This window comes from Otolemur garnettii, unplaced genomic scaffold, assembly GCF_000181295.1.
Source record: "Otolemur garnettii isolate 467f Iridium unplaced genomic scaffold, OtoGar3 scaffold00029, whole genome shotgun sequence".
Lineage (NCBI taxonomy): Eukaryota > Metazoa > Chordata > Mammalia > Primates > Galagidae > Otolemur > Otolemur garnettii.
Window position 1 is genome coordinate 439,756 of NW_003852424.1, and position 13,629 is coordinate 453,384.

Below are 13,629 nucleotides of genomic sequence, written 5' to 3' on the forward strand. Positions count from 1 at the left end.
GAACCCACCACCTTTAGGTGTATGTGGCTGGTGCCTTAACCACTTGAGCCACAGGTGCCGAGCCTTTACAGAGTTTTTTTAAGATATAGGTAAAGGTACTGATATTAAGTACATAACTTGATGAGTTAGTGTATTTTTTTTTTTTTTTTTGAGACAGAGTCTCTGTCACTATGGGTAGAATGTCGTGGCATCGTAACTTACAACCTCAAACTCTTGGGCTCAAGTGATCCTCCTGCCTCAGCCTGCTGAGTAGCTGGGACTACAGGTGCTTTCCATGGTGCTAGCTAATTTTTCAATTTTTAGTCTCACTCTTGCTCAAGCTGGCCTTGAACTCCTGAACTCAAGTGATCCTCCCAGTGATTCAACCTCCCAGAGTGTTGGGATTACAGGTGTGATAGCCACTGTGCCTGGCTATAACTTGATGAGTTTTGACAAATGTAACTAACATCCATGTAACTAACACCCAGTCAAGGTACAGAACATTACAATTATTGCAGCAAGTTCACTCATGCCTATTTCAATTACACATTTACATGCAACCAATGTTATGTTGTCCATCACTAACACAGAGTAGTTCTATCTGCTCTTAAATTTCATGTAAGTGGAATATCCTCTTGTGTCTGGCTTCTTTCACTCAACTTGATGTTTCTGAGTTTCACCCATTATGTTGGAATCATCAGCAGTGTTTTATTGGTGAATATTGTGCCATCGAATTACTGTACCACAAATCATTTGTTCTCTGATTATGTCCAGTTTATTATTACCAAAAAATCTGCTATGAATATCTTACACAAATCCTTGTGTGAACATAGTTTTCATTACTCTTGGGTAAATACCTGGGTATGGAATTGATATGTTATAGGTTTAAGTTTGTAAGAAACTACTCACCTCTTTTTCAAAATGGCTGTGCTAGATTATACAACTGCCAGCAATGTATATAAGTTTCTATTGTTCTACATCCTTGGTAGACGCTGACTGGAATGGTTAGTCTTTAATTTTAAGCATTATATTAATTATTGAGTGGTTAATTAATAACCACTCTATTTGGTATGGTTAGTCTTTAATTTTAAGCATTATATTAATAATAGATGTTCAGTGGTATCCTATTGAGATTTTAGTTTGCATTTCTCTATTAACTAATGATATTAAACACTTAAAAAATGGTTATTCATGTACCTTCCTTTGTAAAACACCAATTCAAGTCTTTTACCTATTTTTTATTGGGTGGTCTTTTTATTATTGATTTGTAGTTCTTAGATATTATAGATATAAATACATAAAAATATGTAAATCAGATATTTTCTCCCAGTCACTTTTTTTCCTAGTCACTTTTTAAATTTTCTTAATATTTTTTATCATTATTAAGACCTTTGTTAACAGTTTGCAGTTTGGCTTTTTAAAAAAATTAAGTAGTAATGTATAACATTAAAAATGAGGTACTCATAACGTAGTCTTGGTGGTTATAGGTAAACACAATTCTTTAAACTTTTATGTAGGTTTGAAATGTTTCACAATAAAATGCTGGAAGAGGACCATGTAAGTGATGTTAACTATACTGTTCATCTACTTGCTCTATCAGAAAATTAAGTGCTTACCATATACCACCAAAAAAAGAAAAAAAGAAAAAGAATCTTAAAAATCTCATCTTAACCAGGTAAGAAATAATTTGAAAATCCTTACAGCTGTAGTGAGAAAAACCAGGATTTTAATAAAACATGTTTGTCACTACTGAATAAAAACAAGATACTACGCAGGTAATGCAAATAGTTCTGGTGATCTGGTCAATGGGGGGAAAAAACCCACAAAAACCACTTAAGGTCTTAGCTCCAGTCTTTATTCATTTCTTACTACTGAGATTTCTTATCCATTTTTTAATTCATCCATTATTTTAAAGATGGTATCTTGCCATGTGACTATATCCTTGAATTCATGGGCTCCAGAGCCTCCCACCTCAGCCTCCCGAGCAGCTGAGACCACAGGCCGGTGTCATCCAGCTGGGCTAACATTCCTTTGTGTTGGGTGACAAAGCAAGGTAGTGGCAGAAGGCAGTCAGCTTGACTTTACTCAGTCCGGCCTTGCTCTGCCTCAGGAATAGACACAATTCTCAGTTGGCGGATCTCTTGCTTTTGTCTCTGCCACGTTGTGGCTTCGGGCTTTCTGGGTGCTGGTATTTGTAAGTGCAATTGTGGCTGTCAACTTTGGACCTCATCTTCTTCACTGCTGCCCTCTCCAGCCTGTCTTTGGTGAGGAGGGCGCTGTGGAAATTGCGGTCCAGGATCCTGACACACTGGCCCCGTGTCAGCAATCCACCTTATTCTTCTGCGTCCTGTTGTCAGCCCTCTCTTTCACTTCTCCCTGCACAGGAGGGTTGGAATGATGTGGTTCTCTCCAAGCTGGAAACAGCTGCCTGCACCCTGCAGGAGCTGCTGAACCTGGCTTTCAGGAGCACTCTCCAATCTGCAGTCCTTTCCCCACTCTCACTACTCTGATAGTCTTGCTGGTAAGGGCCTGGAGGACCTGCCTAAGCCACTGACAGTGTTCATAGTGGTTGCTGCCTGCTGCATATTATTGTTCTGCACCACAGTGCCACGAGGGCCTGTAACATCTGCTGTCTCTGCACCCTCTGACAACATCAAACTCCATCTCCTCCTCTGTGAAAGTGCTTCCTGAGATTATTTAATGGCTACCTGCTGTCTAAATACATCTCCTTCGTGTCCTTCCTGTTAATGAAACTGTATCTGTTCCTTACGGTGAATCATTTGTGCCCTAAATTTGTCATTGCCATGACCTTTTTGACCCTAGCTGGCCAGTGCCCCTGCCTATATGTGGCTTCCAGGGCCACAGCTGCTACAGTGCAAATTTGGGCAGTAGCTGGGCCTCAACCTCCAGGTTCAGAGCTATGGTGATGGGGACTCAGGCAGGCTGCACAGCTGTGGCTCTTTCTGTGGTTGTCATTAGGTTGGGTGGCAATAGAGCTGCTAAGAGCTCTCTGGGGTCTGCTCTTTGCTCATTTTTTAATGTGAAATTTAAAAATTTTTAACAGCTTCACTAGCAGTGTAATGACATAATAAACTGTACGCTGAAGTGTACAATTTGGTAAGTTTTGACATGTCTGCCCCTTGAATCCATTACCACAACCAAGACAGTAAACATCTCCATCACCTCCACTATTTCTTTCTGCTCCTCTGTGTTCCTTCCTTGTGTTGCCCCAGGCAATAACAGATCTATTTTCTGTCACTTATCAATTAGTATTTTCTAGAATTTTATAAAAATGGAATCATACAGTATGCATTCATTCTTTGTCTGACTTCAGCCTAGTTATTCTGAGATTTATATATGTCACTATATGCATTAATGTTCATTCTTTTTATTGGTGAATAGTATTACATTGTATGAATATACCACAATTTGCTTTTGCATTCACTTGTTGATGACATTTGGGTGGTTTCTGATTTTTGGCTCTTAGAAATAAAGCTCCCATGAATATTCACATACAAGTCTATGTATGGACATGTGATTTCATTCCTCTTGGGTAAATACCTAAGAGTGGAAGGGCTGGATTGTATGATGTTATGTTTAACATTTTAAGAAACTACCAAAGCGGTGGTACCATTACACTTTACCACCAGTAGCATACCAGTTGTTGTGTATCTTTGCAACATTTGGCATAGTGAGTGCTTTTAATTTGAGGCACTCTAGTATGTATATAATGTATCCCATTATGATTTTTTATTTTTATTTATTTAATTCCAAATTAGTATGAGGGCACAAATTTTTAGGTTACCTTGTTCTCACTTCCAAGGTAAAGTTCATGTTGTAGTTGAGCCTTTCACCCAGGGGGTGTGCTGAACACCCTCACTTTGTGCACATTAGGTGACATCCCGCTAATTGCCCTCCCTCTCCCACCAATAGTCCTGCCTCCTTCCCTTCCTCCTCCTCACCTCCCACTATATTTGTGTTTATCATTTGTGTAGGAATGTAATTATTTAGGCATTGATTTCACATTAATATTAAGTACATTGGATATATTTTTTTCCATTCTTGAGATATTTTACTGAGGGTATGTTTCAACTCCATCCAGGTAAACACAAAATATGTAAAGTCTCCATCTTTTTAATGGCTGCATAGTATTCCATGGTATACATATATGACAATTTGTTAATCCGTTTGTGTGTTGATAGGAGTTTGGGTTGCTTCCATGACTTGGAAATTATGACCTGAGCTGCAATAAACATTCTGGGGTGAATGCCTTTGTGGTAAAATGATTTTTGTTCTTCTGGGTAGATGCCTAGTAATGGAATTGTGGGATCAAATGAAAGATTAAATTTTACTTGAGAATTCTCCATACTTCTTTTCATAAAGGTTGTATTAGTTTACAATCCCACCAGCAGTGTATAAGTGTTCCCCTCTCTCCACATTCATGCCAGCATCTGCAGCTTTGGGACTTTGTGATGTGGGCTAATCTTACTGAAGTTAAGTGATATTTCAAAGTGGTTTTGATTTGCATTTCTCTGATGCTTATGGACGATAAGCATTTTTTCATGTGTTTGTTGGCCATTTATCTGTCATCTTTAGAGAAGTGTCTATTCAAGTCTCTTGCTCACTTATAAATGGGGTTGTTTGTTCTTTCCCAGTTGATTAATTTGAGTACTCTGTAGATTCTAGTTATTAGGCCTTTGTCAGATTCATAACATGCAAAAATCTTCTCCCATTTTGAAGGCTGTCTGCTTCAGTTGTAATGCTCTTAGCAGTGCAGAAGCTTTTTAGCTTGATCATATCCCAGTTATTTATTTTTGATGTTGCCTGCAATTGCCAAGTGGGTCTTCCTCACAAAACATTTTCCCAGACCACTATCTTCAAGTGTTTCCCCTGCACTCTCTTGTAGTATTTTTATAGTTTCATGTCTTAAATTTAAATCTTTTATCCAGTGAGAATCAATTATTGTTAGTGGTGAGAGATGGAGGTCCAGTTTCGGTCTTCTACAGGTTGCTAGCCAGTTTTCCTGGCACTATTTGTTAAATAGGGATTCTTTTCCCCAGTGCATGTTTTGTTAGGCTTATCAAAGATCAAATGACGATATGTGCCTGGGTTCATTTCTAGATTCTCTATTCTATTCCGTTTATTCATATCTCTATTTTTATGCCAATACTATGCTGCTTTGATCACTATAGACAACTGTCCTATAATCTGAAATCTGGGAGTGTGAACAAATCCTCCAGATTTGTTTTTATTTCTAAGTATTATATTGGCTATTCAGGTTTTTTTTTTTCTGATTACATATACAATGAAGTACTATTTTTTCAAGTTCTTTAAACTATGATATTGGTGCTTTGATGGGGATTGCATTAAATCTGTAGATTGCTTTGGGTAGTATGAACATTTTAACAATGTCGATTCTTCCCAACCACAGGCATGGTATGTTTTTCCATTTGTTAACAACTTCTGTTATTTCTTTCCTCAGGGTTTCATAGTTTTTTTTTTATAGAGATCTTTTATATCCTTTGTTAGATACATTCCCAGGTGTTTCATCTTTTTTGGCACTACTATAAAAGGAATAGTCTTTGATTATGTTTTGGCTTGACTATTGGTATTGATTTTGTATCCCAAGACACTGCTATATTCCTTGATCACTTCTAAGAGCTTTGTAGTTGGATCCCTGGGGTTTTCCAGGTATATGACCACGTCATCCATGAAAAACAAAGAGTTTGACCTCCTCTTTCTCCATTTGAATACCCTTGATCTCCTTCTCTTGACTGATTTGCAAAGGCTAGGACTTCCACCATGTCAAATAGCAGTAGTAACTGTGGGCATCCTTGCCTAGTTCCAGATCTTAGTGGAAATGCTTTCAGTTTTACTCAATTTAATATGATACTGGCAGTGGGTTTGCTGTAGATGGCCTTTCTCAGTTTAAGAAGTGTCCCACGTAAGCCCATTTTCTTAAGTGTCCTTATTAAAAAAGGATGCTGCACATTGTCAAAAGCCTTTTCTGTATCAATTGAATTATATTGTCTTTATTTTGAATTTTATTTATGTGGTGAATTACATTTATGGACGTATGTTGAACCAACCTTGCATCCCTGGGATAAAACCTACTTGATCATGAAGTATAACTTTTAAAAATGTGTCTCTGTATTCTGCTTGCTAAGATCTTATTGACTATTTTTGCACTGATATTCATTATATTGGCCTGTAGTTTTCTTTTTTTGTTAGGTCCTTTCCTGGTTTTGGAATCAGGGTGATATTTGCTTCATAGAATGTGTTGAGGAGGATTCCTTCCTTCTCCATGCTTTGGAATAGATTATGCAATATAAGAACTAGTTTCTCTCTGAAGGTTTGATAGAATTCTGGTGTGAAACTATCTGGTCTAGGGTTTTTATTTTCTGAAAGATTTTGTATAGTTGATGCAATTTCAGAACTTGATATAGGGCTATTCAAAATTTCTACTTCTTTCTGGTTGAGATTAGGAAAGTGGCGTGCTTCCAGGTATTGTTCCATTTCCTCTATATCTTCATATTTCTAGGCATAGAATTTTTTGTGGTAAGTGTTGAGGATCTTTTGTATTTCTGTGGTATCTGCTGTTATTTCCCCTTTATCACTTCTGATGCATATATATTGGAACTTTAGAAACTTTACTTTTCTGTTTCTGGTTAATCTGGAAAAGGCTTTATCAATTTTAATAATCTTTTCAAAGAACCAACTTTTTGTTTTGCTATCTTCCAAATGATTCTTTTATTTTCAGTTTCACTTAATTGTGCTCTAATTTTGGTTCTTTTTTTCTGCTGGGTTTGGGGTTGGATTGTTCTTCCTTTTCCAGTTGCTTGAGATGGCCAATTGTTAACTTGCTTTCTTTTTGTTTTGTTTTCTTTCTTACTTTCTTTTTTTTTTTAAAGAATCCCAAAGACTTTATTATTTATTTATTTTTTAGAGACAGAGTCTCATTTTGTCACCCTCAGTAGAGTGCTGTGGCATCACAGCTCACAGCAACCTTCAGCTGCTGGGCATAGGTGATTCTCTTGCCTCAGCCTCCCAAGTAGCTGGGACTACTGGTGCCCGCCACAATGCCCCACTATTTTTTGTTGCAGTTTGGCTAGGGCCGGGTTTGAACCTGCCACACTTGGTATATGGGGCCAGTGCCATAGCCACTGAGCCACAGGTGCCACCCTCTTTTTGTTTTCTTGATGAAAGCATTTAATTCCATAATTTTGCCTCTTAGGACTGCCTTTGAGGTATCCCACAGGTTTTGATAGTTTATGACTTCATTATCATTTTGTTCATGAAATCTAATTATCTCCTTCTTAATCTCATCTCTGACCCAGCAATCATTCAGCAAAAGGTTAGTTTCCCTGACTTTGTTTGAATATGAAGATTTCTGTTACTGTTGTCAACTTTTATTCCATATTGTCCTTGAAGGTACAGGGGATAATTTATATTCTTTTGGATTTGCTGAGGTTAGACTTGTGTCCTAACATATGACCAATTTTGGAGGATGATCCATGGGCTGATGAGAAGAATGTGTATTCAGTTTTCTTAGGATGAAATGTTGTGTTAATGTTAATGTCTGTTAAGTTCATTTGTTCTAGGGTCTTGTTTAAGTCCGTTATTTCTTTGTTTAGTTTCCTCTTGGGGGAAATATTCAGTACTATCAAAGGGGTGTTAAAATCTCCAACTATTATATTGCAAGAAAATATGTTATTCAGATTATTATTATTATTCTTATATTTTGAGAAAGAGTCTCTCTTTGTTGCCTTTGGTAGAGTGCTGTGGCATCACAGCTCACAGTAACCTCAAATTCTTGGGCTTAAGTGATTCTCTTGCCTCAGCTTTCCAAGCAGTTGGGACTACAGGCACCTGCCACAATGCCCAACTCTTTTTTAGAGATGGGGTCTCGCTCTGGCTCAGGGTGGTCTCAATCCCGTGAGGTCAGGAAATCCACTCCCCTTGGTCTCCCAGAGTACTAGGATTGCAGGCATGAGCCATGGCACCTGACCTGTTGTTCATATTATTGAGGGTTTGTTTTATAAATTGAGGAGCATTCAGGTAGATTGTGTAAATGTTAATTATTGAAATTTCTTCATGTTGTGTGCTTCCCACGACATGTATATAGTGTCCATCCTTGTTTTTCCTTATTTTTGTTTCCTTATTTTTTGTTAAATCCAATTGTATCTGCAAATAAGATTGCAACTTTTCCTTTTTTCTAATTTCCATTTGTCTGAATTATTGTTTTCCATCCTTTCACCCTGAATCTTATTTTATCCTTTGAGCTTAGGCTTGGATACAACAGATACTGGGTCTGAGCTTTTGTATCCAGTCAGCCAGCCTGTGTCTCTTTAGAGGGGAATTCGAGCCATTCAATTCATTTAGAGAACTGATAGATATGGTGGAGTTTTGGTCATCTCATTTTTCAGAGGTCCAGAGCTTATTTTTATCCCTTCCACTATTAAGGAAGCTAGGCTTTGTTCTTTAATTTCTCAGTATGTTTACTTTGGTGGTGAATTATCATGCTGATCATTACAAAAAATGGCTCTGAGTACTTCCTGTAGAGCTGGTCTAGTTATGGCAAATTTTCTCTACATATGAATGTCAGGAAAGTATTTGATTTCTCTATCACAAATGAAACTCAATATAGCAGGATATAGGATCCTGGGCTGAAAATTGTTTTGTTTAAGAAGGGTAAGACTGATGACCATGTCTTTGGCTTGAAAAGTTTCAGCTGAAAGATCTGTGATCATCCTGATAATTTTCCCTTTGTAGGTAAGACTTTTCTTATGTCTGGCTGCTTTCAAGAATTTCTTCATATTAACTTTGGCAAAGTTAATTACAATATGTCTAAGAGATGCTCCATTTGGAATGAGTCATACTAGGATTCTGAAACTATCTACTATCTCAATTTCCATGTCTCTTGCAATACTTGGGAATTATCCACCATAATGTGGCCTTTGGGACCATTCTCTTCTCTTTCAGGAATCCCTATAATTCAGATGTTAGATCTTTTGGAATAATCCCATAACTCTCTCAGGGAATATTCTGTTCTTATTCTTTTTTCTGCTTTTTTGACTAATTGGGATAGTTCAAAAGATTTGTCTTCGATTTCTGAAATTCTTTCTTCTCCTGCATCAACTTTATTACTGAGGGTCTCTACTATGTTTTAAAGAGAGGGTCTCTACTATGTTTTAAAGATCCTTGAATGCCCTTTTCAATTCCTTCAATAAGCTCTGCTTATCTTTCCTCTTTACATCCATATCCTTGGTGACTTTGTCTTTGAATTCATTAATTTCTTTCTTTTTTCTTTGGTTACCCTTGCTAGAGTGCTGTGGCATCTTAGCTCACAGCGACCTCAAACTCTAGTTCAAGTGATCCTCTTGCCTCAGCTTCCCAAGTAGCTGGGACTACAGGCACCCACCACAACACTTGGCTATTTTTTACAGAGGGGGGTCTTGCTCTGGTTCAGGCTGGTCTCAAATCTGTGAGCTCAGGCAATACACCCACCTCGGCCTCCCAAGTGCTGGAATTACAGGCATGATGAATCCGTTAATTTCTTGAGACAACTTTTGGACTATTTTTTTGATTTCTATTTCCATCTTCTCCTCAATTCCAATCATCGTATTTGCCATCCATATTCTGAATTCTATTTCTAATATGTCAGCAATTTCTCTATGGATGCTATTTTCTGCTGTATCTCCCTTGTAATGTCTTGGGGGAACTGATCTGCTCTGATTTTTCATGTTGCCAGAATTCTTCTCCTGGTTCATCCTTATGAATATTTTCAGCTTATATATATGTATTTTTTTTTAGTTGAAATGATAGGTTGTCCCTGAATAGTTATTGAGAGATAATCTAATTTGGGATCCTTAGGAAACACCAGTCTGATGTATTTGACAATTAAAACTGTCAGAGTGAGACTGGATCAGAAGGCACCAGGAACTGGGGCTAACCACCCTTCGCCAATCAATGAACTGAAGCTTGTGCTTGTGTCCTTTCTTCTACAGCCTCACAAATCTCCCTTTCCAGGTTGTAGTCAAAGTCTCTGAGGGCCAGCTTAGTGAGATAGCACAAACTGGCTTTTCCCTTTACACAATCCTAAGTTTCAGTATTTCACTGGAATCTCTGCTGGACAAAGATACGAACACTTGCAGACCTACCCCCACCCACCCCCTGCGTGCAATAGGTGGAGGAGGATGGGAGAATCTACAGACAGACCCACTAAATCTGCCTCTCACTGCTCTAACCAACTCCACTGCTGCTCAAAGAAAGTCAAATAAATGGTGAACTTACAGTCCCGGAAAGCAGTGGCTAGAGAACAAGAATCTACGCCTGCCTCAGGCAGCATGAGCAACACCCACTCAAACAAGTTCAGAGAGTTGCCAGGCAGCTGGAGAACAAGAATCCACTGCAGCTCTCTCTGAGAGTTCCTGGGGAGCTGGAAAATGAACTCTCCTAGTGGAATAAAGTCAGGAGAGACCACACCTCCCCATGCCAAAGTTGGAACTGCAGGGCCACGGTTTCCTCTCAGAGCAGTTGCTTGGTTCAGGGGCACACACAATGCAGAGGCCTCTCTGAGAACTCACCAAACACTCGCATCTCTGCAGGGGGCAGTCTGGCAGGCAACCAGTTAGGGGGAGGGCGGGCTGTGGGTTCAGGACTGCTGAGAGAATATTTGTTGAATTTTGTGCCAGGCAGGATGGGGACTTGGGTCAGAGGTGGAAATTCCCAGGTGTGGGAGAACCAGGACCTCAAGGCTCTCTTCGTGGGGTGATTCAAGAGGTTCTTTGTTCCCTGCTTGCTCACAGAAAGCCCACTGTGGGCCTCCAGGTTTCAAAATGGGTCTCCCATCCCATTGGCAACAGGAGCCTTTAGACTAGTCCCTCTGAACCTGCTCTCTGTTTCTTCCTCTTTCTTGGCCTCACAACTTGTCTCAGTGGGATGATGTGCACCTCATTTTCTTTTCCTCGTGCTGAACTCCCCTCCTTTGGCTTCTCTGAGTCCACTTCAGTCCAACTTCTCTCCCTCTCGACAGGAGCCTCTGGCAAAAGCAGCCTTTAGTCAGCCATCTTCCCAGAATCCCTAACCCACAATGATTTAATTTCCATTTCCCTAATGACTAATAATCTTGAGCATTTTATATGCCTTCCGTACCTCCTCTTAGGTGAACTGTCTTTTCAAACCCTTTGCTTATTTAAGAAATCACATTGTTTTCTTGTTTTGAGAGTTCTTTATATATTCTGGATAGAAGTTCTTTATCGTATGTGTGATTTGCAATAATTTCCTCCAATCAGCGATTTGTCTTTTCATCCTTTTAACAAAATATTTTGCAGAGCATAAGTTTGAAATTTTGATAAAGTCCAGTTTATCAATGTTTTCCTTTGTGGATCATGCTTTTAGTTTTGTAGATAAAAAAGTATTTGCCCAACCCAAGGTCACAATACTTTTTCCTGTGTTTTCTTCTAGAAGTTTTATAGTTTCAGGTTTACATATAGATATATGATCCATTTTGAGTTAATTTTTGTATATGGTATGAGGAATGAGAAGTTTTAAATTTTGGTGAAGCACAAAATCAATATTTTATGATTAGTGTTTTTCATCTTTTAAGAAATATTTGAAATCAGCAAGAAAAGATCAGTTAACTCCATTAAAAATTGGGCAAGAGACATGAATAAGAACTTCTCTGAAGATAACAGACAAATGGCCAATAAACACATGAAAAAAATGCTCAATGTCCCTAATTACCAGAGAAATGCAAATCAAAACAACTTTGAGACATCATCTAACCTCCATGAAAATGGCCCACATCAAAGGGTGGTCTCAAAGCAACATATGCTGGCATGGATGTGGAAAGAAGGGATCACTCATGCATTGTTGGTAGGGCTGCAAACAGTATAGCCTCTATGGGAAGAAGTATGGAGATTCCTCAAAGAACTAAAAGTAGAGCTACCCTCTGGTCCTTCATTCCCATTACTAGGTATTTGCCCAAAAGAAAGTCATTTTTTTTTTTCTTTTGAGACAAGATTCTCAAGCTGTCCCCCTGGGTAGAGTGCTGTGGCATCTCAGCTCACTGCAACCTCCAACTCCTGGGCTTGAGGGAGTCTCCTGCCTCAGCCTCCCAAGTAGCTGGGACCACAGGTGCCTGCCACAACGCCTATTTTTTGATTGCAGCCGTCATTGTTGTTTGGTGGGCCCAGGCTGGATTCGAACCTGCCACCTTAGGTGTATGTGGCTGGCGCCTTAGCCACTTGAGCCACAGGCGCCCAGGCAAGAAAGTCATTTTTACCCTGAGGATATCTGCACTTGAATTAAACATTCACAATTGCAAGGATGTGAGAACAACTCAGGTACCCTTCAACACATGAATGGATTAATAAACTGTGGTATATATATACCATGAAATACTATTCAGCTGTAAAAGATAGAGATTTCACATCTTTTGAAACTACCTGGAAGGATTTGGAGAACATTCTCCTAATCAGGGGTCCTCAAACTTTTTAAACAGGGGGCCAGTTCACTGTCCCTCAGACCATTGGAGGGCCAGACTGCTGGCCCCGGGACAAGTTGGCTGCTAAGCAGGACAGGCAGCGGGGGCAAAAACACCCAGCGGGCTGGATAAATGTCCTAGGCAGGCTGCATGTGGCCCACGGGCCGTAGTTTTGAGGTCACTTGTATGAAACACCACGTGTACTCAGTACTTAATCAGAACCAGTATTAACAACTATGTGAGAGAAAAACTATTGAATTCAAGTAGGGGGTTAAAGGGTTGGGTACATTCCTGCCCCATGGAATATACATTGCACGGGTATATTGCACAATTCTTGGGTGAAGGACACAACTATTGACACAGCCCAGGCTTTAACCTTACAAATATAGTCTATGTAACTAATTGTATGTACCATTAATCTGAAATATATAAAAAAGAAAATTGTAAAAGAAATCTTTTCCTGGTCCAAGGAGACAAAAATATTTTTCTGTATTTTCTTTCCAAGAAGAATAATGGTTTTAATCTTTAGATTTAGACCTAAAATCCATACCAAATTTAATTTTTATATATGGTATGGAGTTTTCCCACATTTGTTTGTCCAGTGCTTCAGCATAAATTATTGAAAATATGTGCTTTGGCTTGGTGCCTGTTGCTCAAGTGGCCAAGGTGCCAGCCACATACACCTGAGCTGGCGGGTTCGAATCCAGCTCGGGCCCGCCAAACAACAATTACGGCTACAACCAAAAAACACTCCGTATTGCAGCAGGTGCCTGTAGTCCCAGCTACTTGGGAGGCGGAGGCAGGAGAATTGCTTGAGCTCAGGAGTTGGAGGTTGCTGTGAGCTGTGATGCTATAGCATTCTACAAGGGTGACAAAGTGAGACTCTGTCTCAAAAAAAAAAATAAAAAGTCTGCTCTGAGCAATACCTTCTCTTTGACGAATTAATTGATTCAAAATACATTTTCTGATAATGGACAGTGTGCCAGGCAATGAACTGGGAAAAAGTGATTCAAAGGTAAGTGAGACAGGTCCTTGCCCTCAGGAGAGTTATACAAATGAGTGTAAAGGAGTAGAAAACGCTGATGTAGGCTCGGCGCCAGCCACATACACCTAAGGTGGTGGGTTCGAATCCCCAGCCCGGGCCCGCCAAACAACAATGATGG

General features: G+C 39.3%; 1 protein-coding gene across 2 annotated transcripts in view; it reads right to left on the reverse strand.

Annotated features, from left to right (window-relative positions):
* The window catches only part of WDR93 (WD repeat domain 93), a 72,776-nt gene that overhangs the window by 54,944 nt on the left and 4,203 nt on the right, over nt 1-13,629 (reverse strand). The gene's annotated exons all lie outside the window — the stretch shown is intronic.